Raw genomic sequence first — 12,440 nt, 5'->3', positions numbered from 1 at the left:
ACCCTCACCATCTTAAAATGAGTTTACCGGTGAGCCAGTTTCTGAGAGCCAGAAGAATTTGTTCAGAGAATGTAATGTTTGACACTCAAGCATCTAATATGGCTGCACGCTTTTTGAAGAGAGGCTATCCCAAAGAGATAATTAAAAAAAAGCATATTTGAGAGCAAAGTACTCTTGTCGTGATTGGTTATTGCAATACAATACAGCACAGGAAAATGGCAAGCTTGTCTTAGTTATTCCATACCTTAAGTTCCCATATTAACAATAATATACATTACAACTGGAAAATGCTACAGGTTCACACTTGCTTTGCTGAGCACCCTATCTGTGCATTTAAAAGAGGAAAAACTATAAAAGATTAGATTACACCACTGAACTCCCTGGATCTATGGGACATTTTAAATGTGAAGCATGCCAATGGTGTGACTCCGCCATCGAAGGTGTGGTATGGACACCCCCTGTACCTCTCGTCCAATAGTGGCACGCTCACAAACTAATTGCAGCTCTCATAATAGTATGTATGTCATAATATGTCCATGCCAAATGATATATATAGGATGATCCAGTCACCCGATTAAAATTAGGCTTAACGAACATAAACCCCGCATTAAGAACAGGATATTGTCTGCCCCCATAGTTCAGCACTGGCAAGATAGAAATCATCAAATAGAAGATATTAAATGGCGTATTTTAGATCATGTCCAGTTGGGTTGGGAGGGTGGGAATGCTGGACCTTTGTTGAATTACAAAGAACAAAGATGGATTTTCCAACTCCATGCGTTGCAACCCCAGGGATTGAATTCTGAAGTGGACTGGTGGTCGCTAATCTGATTGGTAGCTGCAAGGAATATGTGATCCTATCAGAATTTGAGTTTTACAATCAGCTGTGACCTATTTAAATTGTAGAGGCTGATTAAGATGCCGCAGCCATTTTCTCTATATGCAGAAGCGAATACAGTGATGGTAAGATCGCAGTGTGCTATGTCTTCACGAAGAAATGTGTATACTTATGATGATATAAATGGTATTATATTCTTCTCTCCAGCGTGCCTCTTCCCTGAAGAAGAATATCAAAACCTGGCCACGTTGGCAGAGGTTTGAGCTGGGAGAAAAATCGCTGCTGAAAGTCGTTTAAAACTAAGTAGCATTATAAGATACGGCTTGTATACAAAAGCTTGCGATTAACTTGAAGATATTGATTGAAGAAGAATATTTAAAGTGAATTATATGAGAAGCTTTTTTGAAAAAGTAAAAGTAAAAACAGAAAAAAAAAGAACTATGATAGAGGAAAGAACACGGGTTGATCGATGAGGATGTGAGCAACACCATTAATACATTGGGGCACAGTTCCCGGATGGTGAACGCGGTTAAAAAATCTGAGGATCTCTGTCTAATAAACAATGTTAATTTATGAATGAGAATGGTGGTTACGCTGTGATAACATACTATCTATGAATTTATTAGATTAGACAGTGTTTGGGATATTTCTAGAAATATATAAGTATTGACCTGCATACATTTTGAGACATAAAGGAAATAGGCAGCATGTACATATATATCAGGCATATCAGCCCAACAAAGCTGAGCTCCTAAAGTTATCTAATCTAATCTTTACATTTATATTCGGTCAGATCCTTGTTAGAGCCCAAAGTGGATTACAATAATGGAACCAGTAAATATAACTGGGAGTTACAGATCTCTTACAATAAACTATATTAAACATGTAATTAGGAAAATATTTTGAAATAATAAAGCTTTCAGTTGACCTTGGATAACTGAGTAAGATGGTTGATTATGAAGCAGGATAGGCTTGGTACAGAAATTAATTGTCCAATAGCTTTTGATAACGCAAATCTTGTACTGTTCAAAAGTGTAGAAGTTGTGTATTATCTGTTCTCATTGATTTTGAAGTCTTGGGAAAGTACAAAAGGTTGACCAAACTATCTGGACTAGCACCTTTGAAAACTTTATAGATCAAACAAGTCGATTTAAACATAACTCTTGCTTGTACAGGTAGACAGTGAAGTTGGATCAACAGTGGAGATGCCTGATTATGAGATATAAAGATCAATTTTGCCACAGTGTTCTGTAATAACTAAAGCTTAGAACCTAATTGAACCAATAACTCAGCATATAAAGAGTTACAATAATCCAAATGAGATAAATCAATGTTTGAACTAAAACTTGAAAATGCTCTTCATCGAAAAAGTGATGAATACAGCATAACTTTTGCATTAGAAAAAAAATAAAATTAAGTACATAAGTACATAAGTAGTGCCATACTGGGGAAAGACCAAAGGTCCATCTAGCCCAGCATCCTGTCACCGACAGTGGCCAATCCAGGTCAAGGGCACCTGGCACGCTCCCCAAACGTAAAAACATTCCAGACAAGTTATCCCTAAAAATGCGGAATTTTTCCAAGTCCATTTAATAGCGGTCTATGGACTTGTCCTTTAGGAATCTATCTAACCCCTTTTTAAACTCCGTCAAGCTAACCGCCCGTACCACGTTCTCCGGCAACGAATTCCAGAGTCTAATTACACGTTGGGTGAAGAAAAATTTTCTCCGATTCGTTTTAAATTTACCACACTGTAGCTTCAACTCATGCCCTCTAGTCCTAGTATTTTTGGATAGCGTGAACAGTCGCTTCACATCCACCCGATCCATTCCACTCATTATTTTATACACTTCTATCATATCTCCCCTCAGCCGTCTCTTCTCCAAGCTGAAAAGCCCTAGCCTTCTCAGCCTCTCTTCATAGGAAAGTCGTCCCATCCCCACTATCATTTTCGTCGCCCTTCGCTGTACCTTTTCCAATTCTACTATATCTTTTTTGAGATACGGAGACCAGTACTGAACACAATACTCCAGATGCGGTCGCACCATGGAGCGATACAACGGCATTATAACATCCGCACACCTGGACTCCATACCCTTCTTAATAACACCCAACATTCTATTCGCTTTCCTAGCCGCAGCAGCACACTGAGCAGAAGGTTTCAGCGTATCATCGACGACGACACCCAGATCCCTTTCTTGATCCGTAACTCCTAACGCGGAACCTTGCAAGACGTAGCTATAATTCGGGTTCCTCTTACCCACATGCATCCCTTTGCACTTGTCAACATTGAACTTCATCTGCTACTTGCACGCCCATTCTCCCAGTCTCGCAAGGTCCTCCTGTAATCGTTCACATTCCTCCTGCGATCTTGACGACCCTGAATATTTTGTGTCATCGGCGAATTAATTACCTCACTAGTTATTCCCATCTCTAGGTCATTTATAAATACATTAAAAAGCAACGGACCCAGCACAGACCCCTGCGGGACCCCACTAACTACCCTCCTCCACTGAGAATACTGGCCACGCAATCCTACTCTCTGCTTCCTCTCTTTCAACCAGTTCTTAATCCATAATAATACCCTACCTCCGATTCCATGACTCTGCAATTTCTTCAGGAGTCTTTCGTGCGGCACTTTGTCAAACGCCTTCTGAAAATCCAGATATACAATATCAACCGGCTCCCCATTGTCCACATGTTGCTTACCCCCTCAAAAAAATGCATTAGATTGGTGAGGCAAGACTTCCCTTCACTAAATCCGTGCTGACTTTGTCTCATCAGTCCATGTTTTTGTATATGCTCTGCAATTTTATTCTTAATAATAGCCTCCACCATCTTGCCCGGCACCGACGTCAGACTCACCGGTCTATAATTCACCTGTAGATCCATGCTTAGAGTAGAGTCAAGAAAAACACCCAGTACCCTTAATGGATTTCTCCAATTGAAAGAGAAATACCAGATAGCAATTGAACAGAATTAGGAATGGAATTTAGACAAGTGCTTAGCTAAAGTAACTTAGGGGTCCTTTTACTAAGGTGTTCTAATACATTTAGTGCACACTAATGAATTAGTGTACGTTAAGTGTCATGCAGCCCTTAGGGATAGAATGGTCGGTGTGGCATTTAGTGTGCACTAAATCTGTTAGCAAACCTTAGTAAAAGGACCCCTCAGTTTCATTTCCTTATTGAGATTATATTTATATTGATTACTCCAGTTTTCCACCTTTGTTATACATTTATCAATAGAAACAACTGTTTGAGCAAAATCACTTGCACCTAGGTTATAAGCCCTTTTACTAAAGGGCATTAAGTCTTAACACACACCTAACACATGAAAAACAGCCTATCGTAAAATGCTTTAAAGCATTTTGCTAGAACCAGAATAACAATTACCAACCAGTGGTATTTTTCATCATTAGCTAATGATGAAAAATACCACTGGTTGGTAATTGTTGTTCTGGTTCTAGTGAGAGTCTGTTTGGAATTATTTACCAGAGACAAACGGATACACAATATTATATGTTTCGTAAAGCATTTTGCAGCATTTTGCCTGTACTATTTGTTAAAATATATTTTGTTAGAAAGGGCATGTCATGGGTGAAGAATGAGTGCGGAAGTGTTAACCAGCTGGTAAGTTTGCATTAGCACATGCTAACTGGCTAATGCTGAGTTAACATAGGACCACAGCAATAAGTGCTCCTGCATTCATTTTTAATAAGTTCCACATGCCATTGGAAAAGTTAGTGCGGAACCTGCAAAATAAATAAGATAAGCCCTAAATACTGCTGTGTTGAATCTAGGATTGGCATGTGGGAATGTCCCCCATTAAGATGCGTTAAGCCCAGATTCTACCTGTTTTCAACTCTGTGCTGAAAACCCACCTTTTCACCACTGCTTTTGGCTCCTAACCACTACTCAGTTACCTCCCCTTGTTCCTTCTCACCCAGTACTTCCCTCGCCCTTAATTGTCTTGTCAGTCTGTATATTTTTTAGATTGTAAGCTCTATTGAGCAGGGTCTGTCTCTCTGTGTCAGGTGTTCAGCGCTGCGTGCGTCTGGTAGCGCTATGCAAATGTTAATAATAATCTACTATAATAAAACTCACCCTCAACGTTCTGAAGACAACGTTCTGAAGTCACTCAGTCACTCACTGAAGGGTTCATGGATTCATGGTGGTGAAGCCACAACACTGACCATGTCTCTCTGCCCCGCCCTCGCATGACGGACCAATCAGAAAAAACACCCTCAACATTCTGAAACACAAAGGACCATCACAACATCGTTCCCAGGCAACACTAGGCAACGTAAGATGGACCAATCAGAGGAAACTACGTGACAGAATGGCTCATTATCTGGGCAGCACGGAGAGCACAGAACCACCGCTGGAACAAGAGAAGAATATTCCTGCTGTGGGTATGTGCAAAAATAGACCGGGAGAGGGGGGGGGGAGAAATTTTTAAATGCCTAATGCCAGTACTGAAGAGTGCCAGAGGGCTTATAGCACAGACTACATTTGGGATCGCTTGACATGGAGTCAGAGGAGCCGGAAAACAACATGCCCGTCACCATCTGGGACGTGGGCAAACAGGACAAGCTGTGGCCCAGCTGGAAGGATTACCCGCGACCCAGCCAGCAGCAAACAGCGACCAAGGAAGGGGGAGGAGTACTCCTTCCCTGCCTAGGAATCGCTGGAGACTGGCTGCCAAACTAACGAAACAACCGCACACCGACGCACCACCTCCATTATCAACAACCTGCACACACACCGCACCCTCACACACTCACACACACACACACACACACACAAATAACTCTGTGACACATACACACACACACACAAAAAAACCACATGCTAGCGCCCGTTTCATTGGTTTCCGGAAATGGGCCTTTTTTACTAGTAATAATAATAATAATTCTAATGTCCTTAAGTAAAGACCACTTTGGTTCCTAAATTTATCCCCTATTTTCAGCAAAGTTGTCAGGGGCTTAATTTGTTTGAGAAAATTAATCTAAATTTAAGCACTTAAAATGTATGTTCCTAAATATAGAAATGCCATACATTTGCCTAGATTTCAGATTCCAGCTTAGGTGTGTAGTGCTGAAAATCAGTGTTAAACTTCTAACTTCTCCCACCACTGTAAACCCACCCCTATTGCCATGTTACTGTTTAGGCTCCTAAATGTTGGAGTTTAGTTAAATTTTGAGCATATATTAGGGACTCGGCCCATTTCCCTCCTACCTTTCCTCTCCAAGATACTTGAATGCGCCGTTCACAGCCGTTGCCTCAATTTTCTCTCCTCTCATGCCATCCTCGATCCGCTTCAATCGGCTTTTGCCCCCTGCACTCGACAGAAACGGCCACTATCTAAAGTCTGCAATGACCTACTCCTCGCCAAATCCAAAGGTCACTTCTCCATCCTCATCCTCCTCGACCTATCCGCCGCCCTTTGACACTGTCAATCATAACTTACTTCTTGACACTCTGTCCTCCTTTGGATTCCAGGGCTCTGTCCTCTCCTGGTTCTCCTCTTATCTCTCCATCGTACCTTCAGAGTACACTCTCATGGTTCGTCCTCCACCCCTATCCCGCTCTCTGTCGGAGTCCCCCAGGGATCTGTCCTTGGACCCCTCCTTTTTTCAATCTACACCTCTTCCCTGGGCTCCCTGATCTCATCTCATGGCTTCCACTACATCTTTATGCTGACGACACCCCAGCTTTATCTCTCCACACCAGACATCACTGCGGAATCCCAGGCCAAAGTATTGGCCTGCTTATCCGACATTGCTGCCTGGATGTCCAATCGCCACTGAAACTGAACATGGCTAAGACCGAACTTCTTGTCTTCCCACCCAAACCCACTTCTCCTCTCCCTCCACTCTCCTCTCTCAGTAGATAACACCCTCATCATCCCTGTCTCATCTGCCCGCAACCTCGGTGTCAACTTCGACTCCTCCCTCTCCTTCTCTGCACATATCCAGCAGATAGCCAAGACCTGTCGCTTCTTCCTCTATAACATTAGCAAAATTCGCCCTTTCCTCTCTGAGCACACCACCCGAACTCTCATCCACTCTCTCATTACCTCTCGCCTTGACTACTGCAACCTACTCCTCACTGGCTTCCCACTTAGCCATCTATCCCCCCTTCAGTCCATTCAGAACTCTGCTGCACGTCTTATCTTCCGCCTGGACCGATATACTCATATCACCCCTCTCCTCAAGTCACTTCACTGGCTTCCGATCAGGTCCCGCTTACAGTTCAAGCTTCTCCTACTAACCTACAAATGCACTCGATCTGCAGCCCCTCCTTACCTCTCTACCCTCATCTCCCCTTACGTTCCTACCCGTAACCTCCGCTCTCAAGACAAATCCCTCCTTTCAGTACCCTTCTCCACCACCGCCAACTCCAGGCTCCGCCCTTTCTGCCTCGCCTCACCTCATGCGTGGAACAAACTCCCTGAGCCCATACGCCAAGCCCCCTCCCTGCCCATCTTCAAATCACTGCTCAAAGCCCACCTCTTCAATGTCGCCTTCGGCACCTAACCACCACACCTCTACTCAAGAAATCTAGACTACACCAACTTGACATTTTGTCCTTTAGATTGTAAGCTCCTCTGAGCAGGGACCGTCCTTCTTTGTTAAATTGTACAGCGCTGCGTAACCCTAGTAGCGCTCTAGAAATGTTAAGTAGTAGTAGTAGTAAGGTTTCAAAATGGACTCCATATATATAGGTTTTACTACTTACTGCAATTCTGAATGAAACTTTGGAAGTCAAATACTAAAAGGAAGGATGAAGCCTATATTGCTCACAGAAGGCACAATGCAAGCTATTTTTGTTACAGTTATTTCATGTGTGTTAGGCAGACTTTGTCTAAGTGCTTGCTGTTTAATATGTATGGTTCTTAAGAGCATTTGCTAGTGCTGCTTTGATGTACTGATCTGTCAGTTCCTGTTTTTCTTCTATGTTTTCAAGTGGCAGAGGCCTAAATTCTTGCAGATTTACTAGATAAAGTAAGCGCAGTCCTCAATTAACACCACCTTTCTTCCAACTATAGCTTTGTCCATTTTAGCCCAAATACACCTACTTTTTTTTTTTTAATATTGTGCTTTCATATTTGAACTAGAGAGGTGTGGTAGCTGTGTTAGTCCACTTTTAAAGGTAATCAATAGAAATAAAACAAAATAAAACATGGAAAAGAAAATAAGATGATACCTGTCATAACTTAATACGTTTCTTGATTAGCTTTCGAAGGTTGTCCTTCTTCATCAGATTGAAAATAAGCAAATGTTGGTAGATAACAGTATATATAAGTGAAACATCAAAGCATTTCAGTGACAGTCTAACAGGATGGGGGTGGATAGGTGAGATATGCATGGAAACATCAAAGCATTTCAGTGACAGTCTAACAGGATGGGGGTGGATGGGTGAGAGACAGGTAGATGCATGGAGACAACAAACAGAGCATTACAACTTTATGGCTTACAATGGGCTAGAAAACTCAGATCTTTGTTAAGTCCTGTCTGGTGGGTGTCAAAATATTTGATCATTCTGACTTCAAAGGTCTTGTCATCTACCAACATTTGCTTATTTCCGATCTGATGAAGAAGAGCAACCGTCGAAAGCTAATCAAGAAACGTATTTGAACTAGATTGCAAGCTCCCAGAGCTGCCTAGTCACCCAGTTCCAGGAATTCACCCTGTCCTGGATTTCTGACAGCCCCATCCTGCGGCATTATGGGCCCTGCAACACTGATTTTCAGCGGGTGATTCAGGACTACACATACCACACTGCTTGGGTGTGTAATTTAAACCCCAGATCATATGAAAAACCTTTTTTTTATTGACAATAAATGTCAATTACCCATACATAACCACATACAATACAATCTTACCTCACTCAAACATTTGCATGCTCCAGCCATCCATCAATATTCATAATAGTAGTGCTCCACTATATATACATCTCACAAGATGTTACAACTCATTTTCAATAAATACATTGTAAACATAGCAATTTAGAACTTGTCAGCTTAATCAAAAAATTATAGTAAAGAACAACGTGCTATAAAAGTTGCTAAATTCCGTCGGGACGAGTACGGACTATACGAAGGGATACATCTATAGTTGGATGGATAAGAAAGAAGGGGCCGTAGGGGTAAGGCGGAGGCAGGAAGGTTGCGTTTAAATTATCGTCTAGTGAGTCATCAGGCGATGAAGTAAAATCAAACAAAAAAGCCATTGCATCAGCTAAGGTGGCAGGTGTACTACAGGGACTCTACAACAATTTTGTCTGAGTCTTTTTTACGCATACCACAACAGCCCCCAGGCATACCTCACGACCCCAAAGAAAACAACAAATCCACCAAGTCCAAACGGAATCCCAAGAAATAAGTACAGTGATTAATATATCAAGTGACAGGTTGACTGTGGTTCAGGAGGAGACTCTGACCAAGGGGTTATCATTTGTTCCATCGAATAGGTATGACCCTTTTGAAACCGAAAGAGGTCTATATAGATTTTTCGTGATTTAAGGCTACGGCTCCACTTTAGTAATCTCACCCACCAGGATAATGATAATGACCCCTAGTTAAACCAGGGGTCAGGTCCCGATGGATGCCCCCCGGAGCGGTGGACCCTTCTATTGCGGCCTATCACAGATTAGTGTTGGCGGCGGTAGACGATTTGGAGTCTCAATGGTATAGACAGGGGAGTAATCTGTCTCGATCGCAGCGTCATAGTATAGTGGATTTGGCTAACAATGATAGAATTATCATCCAGCGGCAGACAAAGGCGGATCCACGGTGATTATGGACAGGGACAAATATACACGTGAAGGGATGAATCAACCTAATCAGACACAATATTACACTCTCATTGACCATGATCCTACTAAATGGCTGCAGGATCAAATAGTGAAATGTGCTGATGATGCAGTGCTGGATGGGATTCTCACTAAGACAGATCAGAAATATCTGTGCCATCCATGTCCAAAGGTACCATACATATATTTTGTCCCTAAGGTCCACAAGTCTCTCATGGATCCGCCGGGTCGCCCAATAGTCTCAACAAGAGACTCGATATTAGAACCCATATCTAAATATATTGACAGGTTACTTAATCCTGTAGTCAAAAGAGCTAAATCTCACGTTCGAGACTCTATGCACTTTATCCAAATATTAGAACAATTGGAACCATGTTGTGGTGATGATTTCTACATGGTGGGGCTGGATGTTGTTGCCTTATATACCAACATTCCGCAGGCACAGGCCATAAAGTTAGCATGTGATCATTTGATGATTTACAAATACTTCTGCCTAAAATCGCAGTGTTGAAAACATTACTAACCTTGGTGATTGGTCATAATTATTTTCAATTTAGTGATCAGTTTTATGTACAGACCTGGGGAGTTGCGATGGGTGCTAATGTCGCACCTTCCTTGGCTTGTTTATACATGACCCAGTATGAGAAAACTCATGTATATACTTCAAGCTGGCACCGCCATGTTGTCATGTGGAAAAGGTACATTGATGACGTCATTTTGTTTTGGCGAGGCCCTCTTAGTGCTCTCAATGCCTTTATTGAATCCCTCAATGATGCTGATGTTAATATTAAATTCACCTCTAGAGTGGACATTCATGAGCTTGATTTCTTGGACATTAAGATTATTAGAACATCGGATGGCGGGTTCGACACTACCATTTATCGCAAGTCGACTGACAGGAACACCCTTCTCCATTATCAGAGCTTTCATCATAAGGCTCTGAAGAGGGGTGTTCCTGTTGGTCAATTTTTAAGGTTACGTCGCTTATGATCTACTGTTATTGAGTTCAAGACTCAAGCCCGCGATATGATGGATAGATTTGTTGAGCGTGGATATCCGAAGCAGGTCATACGGAGCGCATATAAGAGGGCGTTATATGCCTATCGTCCTTGGTTGTTCATTCAGGTCAGGTCTCCTCTAGTAACACAGTGGCATCTGTCATTCCTTCTCATATAGAGCAGTGGGCATCTCTTCAATCATCCACAGGTACTGGCACGTTCTGTCTGTTCATTCAGAGTTCAGGGAACGACCGAAGGTGGCGTATGCTCGGCAGGCTAACATAGGGGAGCTGCTCAAACGCCCTATACAAAATAGTACACGGGTAGACATTCCCCATGCGGCAAATGTGTGTATTGCTGCCATTCTGTGGACACCAGTGTGATTGACATCCCACATAGTGATAGACAATTCTTTTTAAGACATAATTCTACATGTATTAGTGAGGTGTGTTGTTATTGTATTTGGTGCCCATGTGCACTATATTACATAGGCCACACAAAGAGACAGTTAAAGAATCGACTGGCAGAGCATGTTAGTAATTTACGATTAGGTAAAAGGGAGAACCCGCTGGTGTCCCATTGGCAGCGACACAACCACACTATTGACCAGCTTCAATGTGTTGTATTGTCACAGATTTTACCTACCAACAGAAGCGGGGACATTAGTGCTCGTTTACTTTTACTTGAGCAGCGGTATATTTATACATGGGGCACGGTAACACCGCACGGCCTCAATTTGGAGGTTGAGTGGGTGTGACATAACTGTGGGTGCGTGCTTTCATGCAAGGGTCCCTCAGTACTTAACTCATGTGATCATGGGGCCGGCATACAACAGTTTCCGGTGGTGCGACTCTTGGGCGGAAGCCCGGCCGATTACCACGTAGGCGTGCAGCCTGATACAGGATTATTAGTAAGTACACTTTAAAATGTTGATTTATAATGTTTGTTTAAATTTAAGACGAATATGTAGTGGTTGATGTGTAATAATATTGTTACAGCTTTGGTTCCTCCTGAGGAAGGAGACGAAATGCCGATCAGCATCGGGGAACCGGCGGTTTGATGTTTACAAGCACGGATGCATGTCCCCAGCCAACCCAATTTTGGGGTTTGGATATTCTCAGTGATACTTTTCATCAATTGGGAACATTATTGTGGCCTGAAGAATATTCTTATAGTATATGTATATGGTGCAACATTGAATCAAGCACGCTTTAGTCAAATACAGGACAATTGATACAGAACATACGCAGGTTCTAATTTATAGAACCAGCGTTAATGGTGAACTTTTTGATTAAGCTGACAAGTTCTAAATTGCTATGTTTACAATGTATTTATTGAAATGAGTTGTAACATCTTGTGAGATGTATATATAGTGGAGCACTACTATTATGAATATTGATGGATGGCTGGAGCATGCAAATGTTTGAGTGAGGTAAGATTGTATTGTATGTGGTTATGTATGGGTAATTGACATTTATTGTCAATAAAAAAAAGGTTTTTCATATGTTCTGGAGTCTTATGTAGCCATGTGTTAAAACTGACTCCGGTTTTGAATAAATTCCCTATAGTTGAATAGTGTGTAATTTAAACACCAGGACTGGGGAGAGTTCCCTCCTCTGGAATTGGAGGATTTGGTAGCTTTAGGCTCCGGGGGCCAGTCTCATATGTATATCTCATTTGGCTGCTATATACAAATAACTTTTAGTAAAGGTAGAGTAAGTAATTGACTTTTCAGCTGGTAAATGCTTTCTTCTCTCTTTTGCTTGGTTCGGGCGCTCCCCTGCA

This window comes from Microcaecilia unicolor, chromosome 3 (genome assembly GCF_901765095.1).
Source record: "Microcaecilia unicolor chromosome 3, aMicUni1.1, whole genome shotgun sequence".
Classification (NCBI taxonomy): Eukaryota; Metazoa; Chordata; class Amphibia; order Gymnophiona; family Siphonopidae; genus Microcaecilia; species Microcaecilia unicolor.
Note: the sequence above shows the minus strand (reverse complement) of the source record.